The sequence below is a fragment of the Corvus kubaryi genome, unplaced genomic scaffold, assembly GCF_017639235.1.
Source record: "Corvus kubaryi isolate FWS band 111438036 unplaced genomic scaffold, C.kubaryi_AGA036_p1.0 37300, whole genome shotgun sequence".
NCBI lineage: Eukaryota > Metazoa > Chordata > Aves > Passeriformes > Corvidae > Corvus > Corvus kubaryi.
This window is the reverse complement of record NW_024581093.1, coordinates 9786634-9800226: the sequence shown is the minus strand read 5'-3', so window position 1 is coordinate 9800226 and position 13593 is coordinate 9786634. Positions and strand designations below refer to the sequence as shown.

Below are 13593 nucleotides of genomic sequence, written 5' to 3'. Positions count from 1 at the left end.
GAAGTTTTGTGAAATGTGACTTTCAAGAGTAAAAAATTGTATTTATATCACTAATCAGTCTTACCAAATAGGAATTATGACAGTGGAAATTATGGTGTTAAAATACAGAACAAAAACAATCTTCCAGTGAGAGACTACAAAATACCTTTTTGGAGATGTGCTTTTGCACAAGAACTTGGAGAAAAATTATTGGTGGAGAAAAGCTTAAGTGGTTCAGCCACATTAAGAAGTGCATCAAATCCATATATTATTTTTCCAGAGTATGGAGGTTTGATTCTTAGCATTTTCTTTATTGGGTTCTTGGAACTTTGATGCATTCTTTGAGTATTTTAGCTGCTGCATGGATGAAAATCATGCATGATAATCGAAATGGTAAGAAAGCCTATTTCTTTCCCTCAATACTCAGCTCCCCATCACTCAAGGTACGGTAATTATCCCCAACAGCAGAAGTAGCAGTCACACTGGCCTGGCATTTCAGGAGGGCTAACTGGAATTCCTACTCTTCAGCATGCACTTTGTGTGCACTGTGTCCAGTCTTGGAGCTGGTTCATGTACTCACAGAGGGACTGCTTTATCACAGAGATACTCTCAGCTTCTTCCCTGAGCTTCACCACAACAGGAAAGAGGATTGAGACAAAGAGGGAGGAGAAAAATGCAGCATTTGTAACCATGACCCTGCTACCACAGGCAACAGGAAACTCTAAGCAAGGAGAATATTTTCCTTCGCTGTCTGTGAAAGGACTGAGTAACCTTCTCAAATCTTCTTATGAGCATTGTAAAAACACTCTCCAATGGCCCAGGAATGGGAAGACACTTTAGCTCCTACTCACCTCACCTTGCTTTGGTGAGTCACAGTGAAGGGCTGGTCACAGTCTTTTTCAGAGGGGTGCTCACCCTAAACTGACCCCTAACCAACACCCCCAGCATTTCACACTGTCTCGGATACAGTTTTGTATGGAGGACACAAAAGCTGGATGCACTCTGGAGGTTATACTGTAACTTTAAATAAGATCCAGACATCAGCAATACAGAATTATTGACATAAATTTTTATAAATATATATAGATATTTATAGTTCTTTTACAATGAAGTATGTTGTACAAAATAGAGAATTACAGGAAGCAGATATGTCTTTTAAGTTCTTAGGTTTTATAAACTAGCTGGGGATGCTGTTTGATTTTGGTTTTTCAAATATATTTTAAGGAATGACAGTAATAGTTTCTGCAGACTTTTGCAAACAAACGTGGAAGCCTTTAGTTAATATTAAAGAATTTCTTCTTGACACAATATCAAACAATTACTTTCACAATAAATCTTGCAGAGAAATTCAACAAATTGTTTTTAAGCTATAAAAGTTTACAAGAAAGTGATCTCTAAAACTTACCATCAGTGTCTTGTTCAATGATATTTCTTTGCTTCTGGAGTATCTCTTTCAAATGGACCAAAGCAAAATCAGTATCTTCACATTCAAGATCCTGTTCATCTTCTGAGGTATCACTGAGCACTGTACATTTTAGGGTAAACACACACACAAAAAATTACATTCGAAAAGGGTTAAAAATCAACTTACAAAACAGAAAAAAAGGCAAAACTGTATTCTGTTCTTTATTCTTCCACTGAATAAACATAAACAAGAACTCTTTATCAATTAAATTCAACGTTTTCCATGACAAGAATAGTCTAAGACTTTCTTTTAAATCTTCCCCTCTTCTTTAATATTATTTAGCTGTACTGGAAGGACAGAAAGGTTGTAACCATAGATCCACAGGATTACAGAAATGTTTCATTTTTGTTCCCCCTCCCACCACCCCATGGTACAATTCTTGTTCAGAGGGCTATACAAACAACTATACAAAATATATGCCTCTCTTCTGTGAACTTAAATTACACCCATTGCCTCCAAGTATGGCTTTCCTTTCAAACACATAATTCCAGTATTGTGTTGGAGCTGGCTTGAGTTAGTGGCTTGTGTTGGGGCCAAAAACACCGAGACTGACAAAATGACAGGAATTTAGAGCTAACATTTGGTATGTCTTGGCAACATTGTTCAAACAGTGAATGTTTGTGAGCTTTACAACCTCAAAATGTTACAATAAGCATAATTTGAAATGGGTAACATCAAGTTACTTTATATCCAAGTCTACAGGAGCGGATATCTTAGACAAAATATGAATATATGAATAAAGCTATGGATAGCGTTACTGTCCCTTATCTCTCCCTGGGATCCCAGACTTTCTCTCTAGCTGATTTCCACATTTCATTTCTGTTAACACCAGGTATCAGTACACACTTGCAGGAATCCCAAAACTACTGAATAGGAAAAAAATTTATCATCCCGTTAAAAAGCACCATGTGAGAGGATATTTGCTAGGCACTGCAGGAAAGAATAGAGAACTAAATGAAACTTGTTTGTCAAAAGCAAAGTGAAAAAACAGTAAGTGCTTTAAGCTTAAAACGTGTTTTACAATGAAAGCCTGAATGATAATTTATTTTTGTTTTTGAACAACACTTATAGGCATTAACACCAGGAGGTAATTTAGACTGGACAGAAGCTCTAATGTAGGCAAATTTGATTCCATTTTTTTTTATTCCAGAGACCAGAATTTTAAGCAGCAAGTAGAAAACTTTGTGCATTAATTCAGTACATTAATGTGAAGCTAACACTGCATGCAAGCTCTATCCTGTAACATAGATTTTGTTACTTTGGAGAACAATGACTTCATATAGTCTGTTCCTAGGAATAACTATCATTTCCTACCAAGAAATGATGCACCTGTCAGGATCAGCCTGGAAACCTCTTGCATAAAGCTGTTCACTCTTGTTATCACAGCAGGATGACTCTTAGAGGAATGGATTCCTCCCTTCTTCACATATGTCTCTCCCAACACTTGTCAGAAGAGCACATACTCTACCTCCAGGTCTCAACACTTCAAGTACATTCTGGCATGAGGAATCAGTGAAGATTCACTACACAGCTGAAATTTCTACACTCTTAAAATGCTGAAAAACAACACTGGAAGAATAAAAAATAACTATGACACAGTTACAGAAAGGTAAATGGACTGCCAGAAACATGTCTTGTTAACTGATTTAGAGACTTGAACATGTAAGTAAATAATGATGGGGTTCAGATGCTGCAATAATAATTTTGTATCCCGTTTTTATTCCAAAGTTTTACAAATATTAGCAAGTATATCTTCCTCAATCGAATAGGGAATTTGAATCCTGATTATACAGAAAAAGAAACAAAATAAAAAGACTACCCATGTCACACAATGCAGATATAAGAAAAGCAAATATTCTGACAAAATCTCCATATTAATGACAGAGACAATGACTGTCTGAAAACATAAAGAAAAGATGCTTGTCAAAAGAAGAGAACCGCCTTTGCAGTTCGCAACAATTACTAACCTAAAAAGGATTTCAAAGTTTTCCTAGCCTCCTATTACCTCATGCTCACGTATTTTATGTCATTCTATTTAACAGCATATTTTTCTTGATTTTTTTGATACTGGTTATTTTTGCATTTTCTGCAACTAAAATCATTTATTCAAATGTGGAAACAAAATCAACATTTCTAACACTTACAATGATTCCATATCAATAAATGAAGTTGAAAGAAGAGAAATATCAACTTTATTTTGAAATCTTGTCTTCATGAGCAGGGAATTCCACTCCAAACAAATTTTAGACTGGATATTAAAAATTATTTACTGAAAGAGTTGTCAAGCCCTGGAACAGGCTGCTCAGTGAACTAGTGGAGTCACCATCCCTGGAGATACTTAAAAGTGCAGTGCTGGGATAACAGTTGGACTCAATGACTTGAAAGTTCTTTTCCAACCTAAATGATTCTAGGACTCTAAAAATGTTGTATTTTCCATATAAATTCCACACCAATTAACATTATTTTTTAAGCATAAACTAAAAGAGTATAAAGCTGTGAAATGCATTATTTTCAGGGTCAAATTGGTTCCGTTTCACCTACAGTATTAGCCTATAGTTGCAACTTCGGCTTAGCAGAAATTTTCTGTATTACAATAGTATATTTTTTTCAAGAGCTATTCATTAAAGTGATTCTCCTTTTAGAAGACAAAAACAGCATGTGATTATCCATTTATTTATGTTTTAATATGGATCCAATCATTATGAGTATCTTTCCAGCAACTTTCATTGTGACAGGAAAAAAGTAACACACTACTTAATACACTGCCTATGCTGCTATAATTTGGCCTAGCACAAACACCAATAAAGTGTCAGGCTAAACCATCTGCAGGCAATTTTCAATGATATTTATATCCTTGATAATTTGGTTTCCTGAGCTTTAAAGCATTAGTTTAGTTCAGTTCCTGTTTCAGCTGAAAAAGCTCTGATACTAGTTTGTAAGGCCTGTGATAGAAAACATGTGTTGAAGATTTAACTAGGCCAGGTTTAAAATGCATAGAGTAGGAAACTTTTGGTGTATGGGCACAATCTTTCCATAAATTTTGTTTCTTGGTGGTCCTCTTGGTAGGATCAAGTGGGGAACTGGACTACTGATGAACTTCCTGTCTTTCTATTTAGTCAATGCAGAATTGAAATTTCAACACAGGCCACGCCAGACACATCAATGACTGCAGGAAACAACCCACCTACAAACACAGAGGACAGTACCATGATAGCAACACGTAGAAGATGAATACTTCTGTTCAGAGAAAAAGATCACTGCTGTAATCTTACCTTACTTTCACATCAGGCTTGTAAAATAATTTTTATAAATATTCAAGTATTTATAGGAGAAATTGCATCCCACATGCTAGCTATTTCCCATTGCTAATTTATCCCTCAGGGAAAAAAAAAGAAAAAAAGGAGTATTTTATCCTTGGTATTGTCAAATTTTAGAACAACATTATGCATTTTCCTATTCTATATGGTAGAATAAATCTTTTGCTTGCTTATTAAGTGAAGTATCTTTTTTTTTTTTAAATCTCCAAACCTACGAATTGTTTTGGTATGGTATTTCCATCCCAACAAGTAATTATTTCATGGTGTTCCCTGCTGCATTCCAGTAAAACCTGTTTTCCGGCCAAGACGTGAAACTCAGATCTAGAAATGAAATGAAGAGAGATCACTCCTTACTGCGGAGTGAATCAGTTACTTGTGAATAAATACATGTTTAGAAGGTTTACAAGTAACTCCAACACTTCAAATACAATCATTAGGTTTTCTATTCTTCCACAAATTAAATAAATCTTTAATTTAGTAATTATACAATTTTAATGGAGATTGACCATCAAGAGAAAATGGAATCAAAGGATATTATTCATTCTGTATAAGTCATATTCTGTATAAGCACATACTATCTCAATCAAAAAATTTGAATAAGAGCAAACATTATTATTATGAAATTGGACAAGACTAATTTATATTTTTTCTCATATGCATTTACATAATAGCTGTCTGCTAGATCAATCTATCTATCTATCTCTGGAAATTCTAGGGCCAAGGAACACTTTCTGCAGCTCTTAGACTCTTTGCAGTACTTTGAATTCAGAAAGCAACAAATGCACTACACTACGCTGGGTAGGTATGTGCTTTTCAGATTCATTAGTGATAGAATACTGCTGATAGATTATCTCTTTTGCAGAACAAATTTGTTAAAAACAAAACAAACAAACAAACAAACTCCCAAACCAAATCCCAAACCACAGCACTAAACTAACATTAGATGCGGCTGCAATACTCTGTGCCACATGAACCTACACAGGGAAGAAATAAGATCAATTGTTCCATCAGAATGCAGTTATCATTCCTAGCTGAAACAAAATTTTTTCTAGTTAGTTAGTTAGGTATTGACTCCTCAGTCTAACCTCCTCAAAAGAGACAAACAACTAGGTGAACCACAAGCATTACTTACTAAGACCTATAATAGAGTTTTCCAATACTAACATGTACCTGTCAGTGAGTGGATCTGGCTTTAGAACAGACTTGAGATACTCTCCTTCTGCACAATTATCTGCCTGATCCACATTTATCACTGCAAAGCAAATCAGAGTTATTATTAGTATCAAATGTTTTTTCACCTTTTAGAAGAGCATGAGGAAAAGAACAAGGAAAAATAAACATTTGTTTCTTTCTTTTCTAAGGAAAAGCAACAATGTTAGAACCAAATCTGAAAGGTCATATGATCTAATGGTGTGTCACTGGCAGGTTTATGTGCACACTGTCAAAAAAGATACAAGCAGCATCTAAGCATGCCACATAGCTGTCACTTTCTGTTAATGGCAATAGCACTCATGATTTTAAAAGCCAGTGGTCTTTATTGCTTTGTATTTGAAGTGATTTACTGCATTTTCTTCCACTGAGGAAGCCAGTGATAATGATAATGTATGGCAGAGTGCTTGTCCTTTTTGACAGCCTCAGTAATTTAATCCTCCTTTCCTGCCACAATATTTCAATAAGAGAAACCTCTAGACCAATGGACTGGAGAAAACCACAGCCTGGGGAGTGTGAGTGAGTGCTCTGAAAGCTTTTCATTGTTTTAATTTAAAATACAAACACAAGGATCAGCTTTTAATTTTTGCACTATTAATATGACCTCGAGTGAAAGTTAGCCTTGGTTTAGAAAACATACTAGCAGAATGAGAAGCAGGGTATTAAGAAATTCTTTAAGAAGTTTTTGGGCATCTTATATTACAGAAAGTAGCTGCTGGCTTGCAAATGGTATCAGCCTGCAAAAGTAGCAAACTACTATGAAAGATTATAAAAACTGAAAAAGTGTTAAAGGAATTTTTAAAAAATTAAATAAAGAAGTGAAACTGAAAAGGTTTTGCTGGGACAACTAGAATGAATACAGGCCCCTAAGAATCAAACATAGCTCTTCAGAAGAGTTTTCATTTGGTTTTGAGGGGAGAAGGTGGAGCTAGAAATTTGCCTGTCATTAAACTCCAACATTTTTAATATCCACTCTCTTCTAGTTACTCTGCCACTGTATTCACAATTCTTTTTCACTCTCCACATCACAGTAAGTTTCCTTTTCCCATGTGCAGACAGAAATCTTTAACGTATCTCATACTGTCTTCTGCTACCCAAAATAAACTTACTTGTATAACTAGAAAGTATCAACTCTGCTAAGGAGCTGGGAGTATTGGAATACAGAAGTATGAGGAGCTATGAAAGCCTAACTTCCCAGTAGAGGGATTTACTAAAGGACATATCTCTGTTAGTCCTAGGAAACCCATTTTCCAGAGCTATTGATTTTTCAGTTTTCTCCAAAGCTGTTCCCCAGCGCCTACATGGCCAGCAGAACTGCTGTTAGGAATGGGTTACTATCACAAAACAGCCAGTGCAGTTACTTAGTTGCTGAGTCATTCAATCAAAGAAATCTGCAATTTGCCACCTTTTTCTCTACTATCAGAAAGCAAAGCACTGGCGTTCTGTCTTTGAATCCTTATCTTCCACTCAAAATTTCTTACTTTCTTAGGTTAAAAGAAGCTGTTATTGTCATCTGCTGCTCTTTTGGACATGTGGATGACTTTCCACATGTGCTACTCTCATGGCCAAGTGCTCCTGAGGTCACCACAGGAAGTGATGGGGAGGCAGCAGGGAGACAGATGGACAGCCAAAGAACTTCAAAGGAAATGCCACATCAACAGATTCTTCCCTTTCCCATAAGCATCCAAATGGAATTTCCTAAGTTTACCAGTACTGTATCTAAAACAATTTTAAATTCAAATTATTAACAAACCTAAGGAGTTCAAATTCATTTCACTCAATGGCAAAAATTCAGACTAGTAAGTAAAACGTTCGGCACAAGAACTCCCTTCAAGTCTGGGGAAAATGATTAACCAGAGTTTAAATATATTTTTAGATCCTGATGAATAACATGCTTTCATAGCACCCCTTAGTACTGCCTGAACTTAGAAGCATTAACATTGCTGCAAGGCATGGAACATCTCATATTTCTATCCAATTAATTGCAAAAATAATCCAAAATTAACTTGTGACAGTTTGCCTCTAAAATTATCATTTTAAAGTTAGTCCTAAAGAAGTACTAAAACCTGAAGATTACAATGACCCTGGAACCTTGTTAGAAATCTTTGCAATTCAAAACGTTGTTCTGCTATGGTTCAGTTTTTTATAGTTCACATTGTAACAAAACTAAATGACTACATGATGAAACAGAGTTTCATCACAATGAAGAAAAAAATACTCTGCAGTCTTGAGCTTTAATGAAGAAAGGGAATAAACATAGAGAATTATAACAACATTTCCTGATGCAAAGCCTTAAGATTGAGGAATCCACCTTTTAGAATAGGTGGATTTTATTCCATTTATTTTTAATAAAACGTACTGTTTTATTAAGATGTTTCCCACACCTCCTGTTCTTTTAGTCTCCTTCCACTTGTACTTCAAGTTGTTCAAATAGTCACATGTTCACCTGAGAAAGAAAAGTTTTTGAGAAATAGAAGCTTCCCAATTAAATTTCGTACAAAACCTTTGCAAGGTTTCATAAATCTTTCTTCTGTTTCTGCTGTTCTCTAGAACCACTGCATAATTTGGCAAGTTCCACTGTTCTGTGAATTTGGAAGCACTCTTGGATACTCCAATTACTCTTTTTTCATTGGTAACAATCACAATAGCTCCTCAGTCACTATAATTATCAGGAGATACAACACAATGTCACAGGCAATCAGAAGGTTTGCAGCATAATCCTGCACTGTGTAAACTTCCCCATTCAAGTTTCTATTCCAAGACTCCGGAAGGAAGAAAATTATCTTCTAACCATTCTTAGTGAAAAACTAATAGTTAAAAAAAAAAAAACAAAACCCAATTAATGCCAAGTTACACGCTTGAACCACCTGTGAAAATGGAAATTCATGGGATCTTGTATGTCCAGATCACTGGAACTCTACTATGTTGTTTTTCAACAAGGTTCTGTTAATCTTCTGTATCTCACATGCCAAACAATGACAGTGAAGAATGTGCAAAAGGTTTTCAAATGTTTTTTAAGCAATGAATCTCATGAAGCCTTCTGTAGCAGTTAAGATGTTTTTAAAACAGTCAATCTGTTCCAGTTACAGATAATATTAAATGCTTTATTTATTATAAGAATTAGTGGTTTTTTTAGATTACTTATGGACTTACCCTGATTTTCTCCATGCAAAAGTCTAAAAGACTATTAGTTTCCTTCTAAGCTCAAAGTAAATTTCTTTCTACCCATGCAAATCTCGTTTTTATTAAAGAAAATATTCAATTAACCTCAAATATTCAGCATACTCAAATCTAATTAGACATGAATAAGAGATGCAGCAAAGCTATAGTAAACACACATGCAGATTTCATTACTATTCTCTTACTAGCTTCTCAACTGGCATTATCAAAAAGCAGACTCATTATGGTTTTTCCCCCTATATGCAAAACTAATCTTGAGTAGAAATTAGACACTCAATTATCTAAGCAAACCTCTGCAAATAACAACCACATTAGTATTATGCTGCAGAGTACAATCCTGAAACAATTAAGACCAAAACCCACCTTTTTATATTGATTTGTTGGGATATTTTGAAGTTCAAAGAGTTTTATAATCAATATCCAAGCAGCAAATAGAAAAATCAAAATTGCACAGCCAGGTTATGATTAACAGAAATAATACAATACAGCACTACTAGATTGGAAAGCCTTATGAATTACAGTCTCCAAATCATGATGCTATTTTCAAATATCACAGCTTGAAATGTATTGAAGTTTCATAATTACCTTAAAAGTCTGAAATTTTATTCTGTATTCATCATAACTTTCCTGCATTTTCAGGTAAACTTGGCAGAGCAAATACCTAAAATACTACCATGCTTAAACTATACCTAGTATGCCCAGGAATCAGAATACTGTGTAAGACTTTTATACCTTCTGAATGCTTGTTATATTCAAAGCAATGAAAATTCAAAAAGCAAGAGAAATTAAAAACCTTAAGAAGCTTTTATTGGCTTATGGTATTATTTCAACAAGGTTTTGAAAAACATATTTCATTTATGTCTGCCTATCTAGAACATTTGGAGAAGTGTCTACAGAAGCTAACAAGATGAATATTGTCCAGCTCATAATAAGAATTCTTATTTATGTAACATCGTATTTAACATATGATGCCAGGAATCCCATTTGATTGAATGGAAGGAGGCCTCAGTGAATGCAGGACTTTGTGGCACTACTGGTTTTTTTTGTGGTTTTCTTTCTTTCCTAAGGCCTTACAAAGACCAATGTCCTTCTTGGAGTCACAAAAGTTAACAATTGCATTGTGTATCGACATCAACTACTTTCAAATATTCATTTATTAGAGTCTAGCATATGCAACATGCAGGATTAAGTATTATGAAGTAAATAGCAACGTATTAGTACTAAATACAGTTGAGTAATTTCCCATTAAAAAAATTTCTTATTAAAGGTACACTGAGTATTCACAAGTGATGATCAAGTCCAATTACATATTTTCTCTAATTGTAATTTAGTTGTACATGGCTGGATAGAATGTTTTTCTTTTGCTGTATCATGTATCAATAGAAAAATTAGTTCATCACACTCTTTCAAAAAAAAAAAAAATTAGTTATGTAAAGCCTAATTTTAAAATGTATGCATTACCAGCATATTTAAATATATAGCAGTTTCAATTTCTTACACAAGCCTACTTTTGTTTTTCATTTTATACTTAATAATTGCATCCTTATCTCAGTTCTTAAAAACCATCATTAGTATTTCCCAAAATATTGGGAAAAATGACAAATACAACCAGTACACAGATAAGTGCAAATATAACGTATGGGAAGGCAGGCATTATTGCAGGCGTTTTCCTAAGAACTTAAGGGAAAGAACACACCTGCTCAGGGATAGGTCACACTCACCAGTGCTATAGTTACAGTCACTCCTCTGACCACCTGTTGGGTTTGGAAGTGACAGTGGATTGTCCTCTGCAGGGAAATTGTTTCATCTGCATTCTACACACAGCTGCTGTATTGTTTCATCTGATGTAATTTGAGACTTAGTAAAACCAAGTGATGTAATTTTAATTCAGATTTTTCAACTTCCTATTTAAAAACAAAACACAAAGCAAAATAATTATTTTGTGTTTCTTGAAGTGTTAACGCAAACCAAGCATACATGTGAATCATCAGGTAGTTGGTCCATTGATTGATTTTGACATAGACACAATAAGAATCTAAACCTCATAGCTTGCAGTTGAGAATATTGTTGCAACAGATACCGGCTGACATTTGATGTTTAAAATATTTTTGCAATAGTCATAGCCTACTGAAATTTAGGTTAAGATCTTTATGTACTAATGCTATATGAACCACTAATTTCAGTTGCCATTATTTTTAGCTACACAGCAAAGTGAGCCCATAACTGATTGAAAAAGTTTCAGTAATATTAGGTATCAAAGTTTTCCAAATGGAAGAGAATTGTTAGTGCCTACTGCAGACTATACCACATTCAATAAAAATCCACCAAATCACAAAGTAGTTAGGCATGTAAAGTACAACTGCATGTAAATGGAATTCAACTTCATATACTGAACTTGACTAGTTAAATCAAACATACCTTTAAAAGTTAAAATTAACATCATAAAAGTAAACATAATTGTTCTTCATCAGACCTGTTCTTACTCTCTTTAAGCAAAATTACATTCTTTTCTTTCTTGTAAATTTGTCTCACACTATTCAGCAAGGTCTATAGTATTTTGTACAGATACATTGCAATAAGGTTTATGTATTTAAGTGTGAATGTCACACTCAACAGAAAGTCACAAGTACTTCCCTAGGTAACTGTAATTTGAAGAAAGAAAAGCCACTCCAAGGTTTCCAAAGTGGAGTATGTAGGTGAGCATTCAAAGACAATATTCTTCAAAGAGTAAACACAACACGTTGGAGTACAGATATGTCAAAAAAAAAATTCTTGTTACTTCTTTCATTTCTTTCAAGTTCATATCTTTATTAAAAATATTTCCCCTATGTGGAAATATTTTGACAATTTTTGATTTTAAACTTAAATCCCTTGAAGTATTAATCACATTCAGAAGATTAGCTTTCTAGATTCAGTGTTCGAACGGCAAGTCAATATTCTAATTTATTATGCAGATAGCTTACATTTCCCCAAGCAAATTATATGATTAATCAAACTGAAAAGCAGGTGTATCCTATTGTAAAAGTATCCATCATATAGAACAATTTCCATTGCTGTCAAGTCCTTTCAATATTTGATGAAGTAATTTTACCCCCTCTTTTCAAAAGACATTTCCTTTTATTATGTATCCTAAGACACTTTAACTAAAAACCCAAATCTGAATATTTCAATAAGGTTGTTTTATTATTCAGTAGATTCATGGAAATTTTACTAGGATGACAGAAAAAATTCCACACCATTCTGTCTCCACTAATACAGGTACACGGCTTCAGCTGGCAATATTACTGGGATTAGCATAGAATGATGAAATATTTAAAGGAATTTTTTTTTTCTAAAATCTAATAAATCAAATGACTGCCAAATGTCATTAAAGTGATGGTCTCTGACTTGAATATGCTTTTCATATTCAAATTTGAAAAGAAAGAGATGAAAGCTTGGAAAGGTTACTCAGTTTCAACTAATAACCTCAAGCACTCTACATTCACATGCATAAAAAATGAAATTGGCTCTATTGTCTAATTTTACTTCAGAAACAACTCTTTTCTTCCTGCACTGAACAGATGTATTAGCATCTGTATTTAAAGGGATATGCTGAGTGGTTTTGTTTGCCCCAAAGTATTTAGCAGCTATGTCAGACTAGTTTGTACACAGACAGTAGCTTATGAATCAAGTCCAAATACAATATCCTGTATTATAAAGTATTCCTTTTACATATCTTAAAATTTGTTTGACATATTTAACACTTGTAATTGCATACAGTAGGCAAAGAATATTACACTTTTTCAAGGCTAGTGGGGTAAATCCAGGTGTTCTGCTTTTTAACTTAAACCAAAGCAAATAACTGAGTCATACTATTAGAAAATTATAAGAAAAAATAACAAATTATCTTGGAGCTTAACAGTCAAGACTATTTTGAGTCCCAGTTTTATTGATACTAAGTGTGAATACAGCATATACAAAGGAGAACACAAGCTGATTAAAAAATATATTTACAAATAAAAAATACAGAACTGCTTAAGAATAGCATTAGCTATCATGTCACATTTTATCATTAATACAAAACCACTCACATTATGTAGCCATGCTGAAAATATATGTAGCATTCAATATATGATAGGAATTCATTTTTAAACAACCATTTATATTTCTATGATGCAGAGCGAAGTATGTTATTTAAATCTTTTCCTAGGCTGTTTTTTTTTTAAGCCTTGGTCTCATTTATTAGGTACTGCTCAAGTGAACAATGGATAGTTTGTCAATTACTGCCCACAAATAATTCTATTTAATGGGAATAAATTTACTCTTTACATTTAAGCATTTAAAACAAAATTCAATACAAAATTTCACCTAACACAGAGAATGGGCAGATATTAAAATAAAGAATATTAAATGCTTTCAAAAATGTCTCATAGAAACTGGTTCAGTGCTTTCATTTCAGGTGAG

The 13593-nt window shown here is 33.9% G+C and overlaps 1 long non-coding RNA gene across 19 annotated transcripts in view; it reads right to left on the bottom strand.

The window, feature by feature from the left end:
- LOC121664287 overlaps window positions 1-13593 on the bottom strand; it is a 51137-nt gene that overhangs the window by 4211 nt on the left and 33333 nt on the right. For 7 of the 19 annotated variants that reach the window (XR_006015929.1, XR_006015923.1, XR_006015919.1 and 4 more), the window contains 5 exons: window positions 10872-11054; window positions 8330-8416; window positions 5932-6013; window positions 4717-5082; window positions 1385-1504 (listed from right to left, as the gene is read on the bottom strand). This is a non-coding gene — a long non-coding RNA (uncharacterized LOC121664287). Of the gene's footprint in view, window positions 1-830; window positions 1000-1384; window positions 1505-4716; window positions 5083-5931; window positions 6014-8329; window positions 8417-10871; window positions 11055-13593 lie in introns of all 19 variants that reach the window. The other 12 variants (XR_006015928.1, XR_006015924.1, XR_006015927.1 and 9 more) reach the window with 12 other exon arrangements.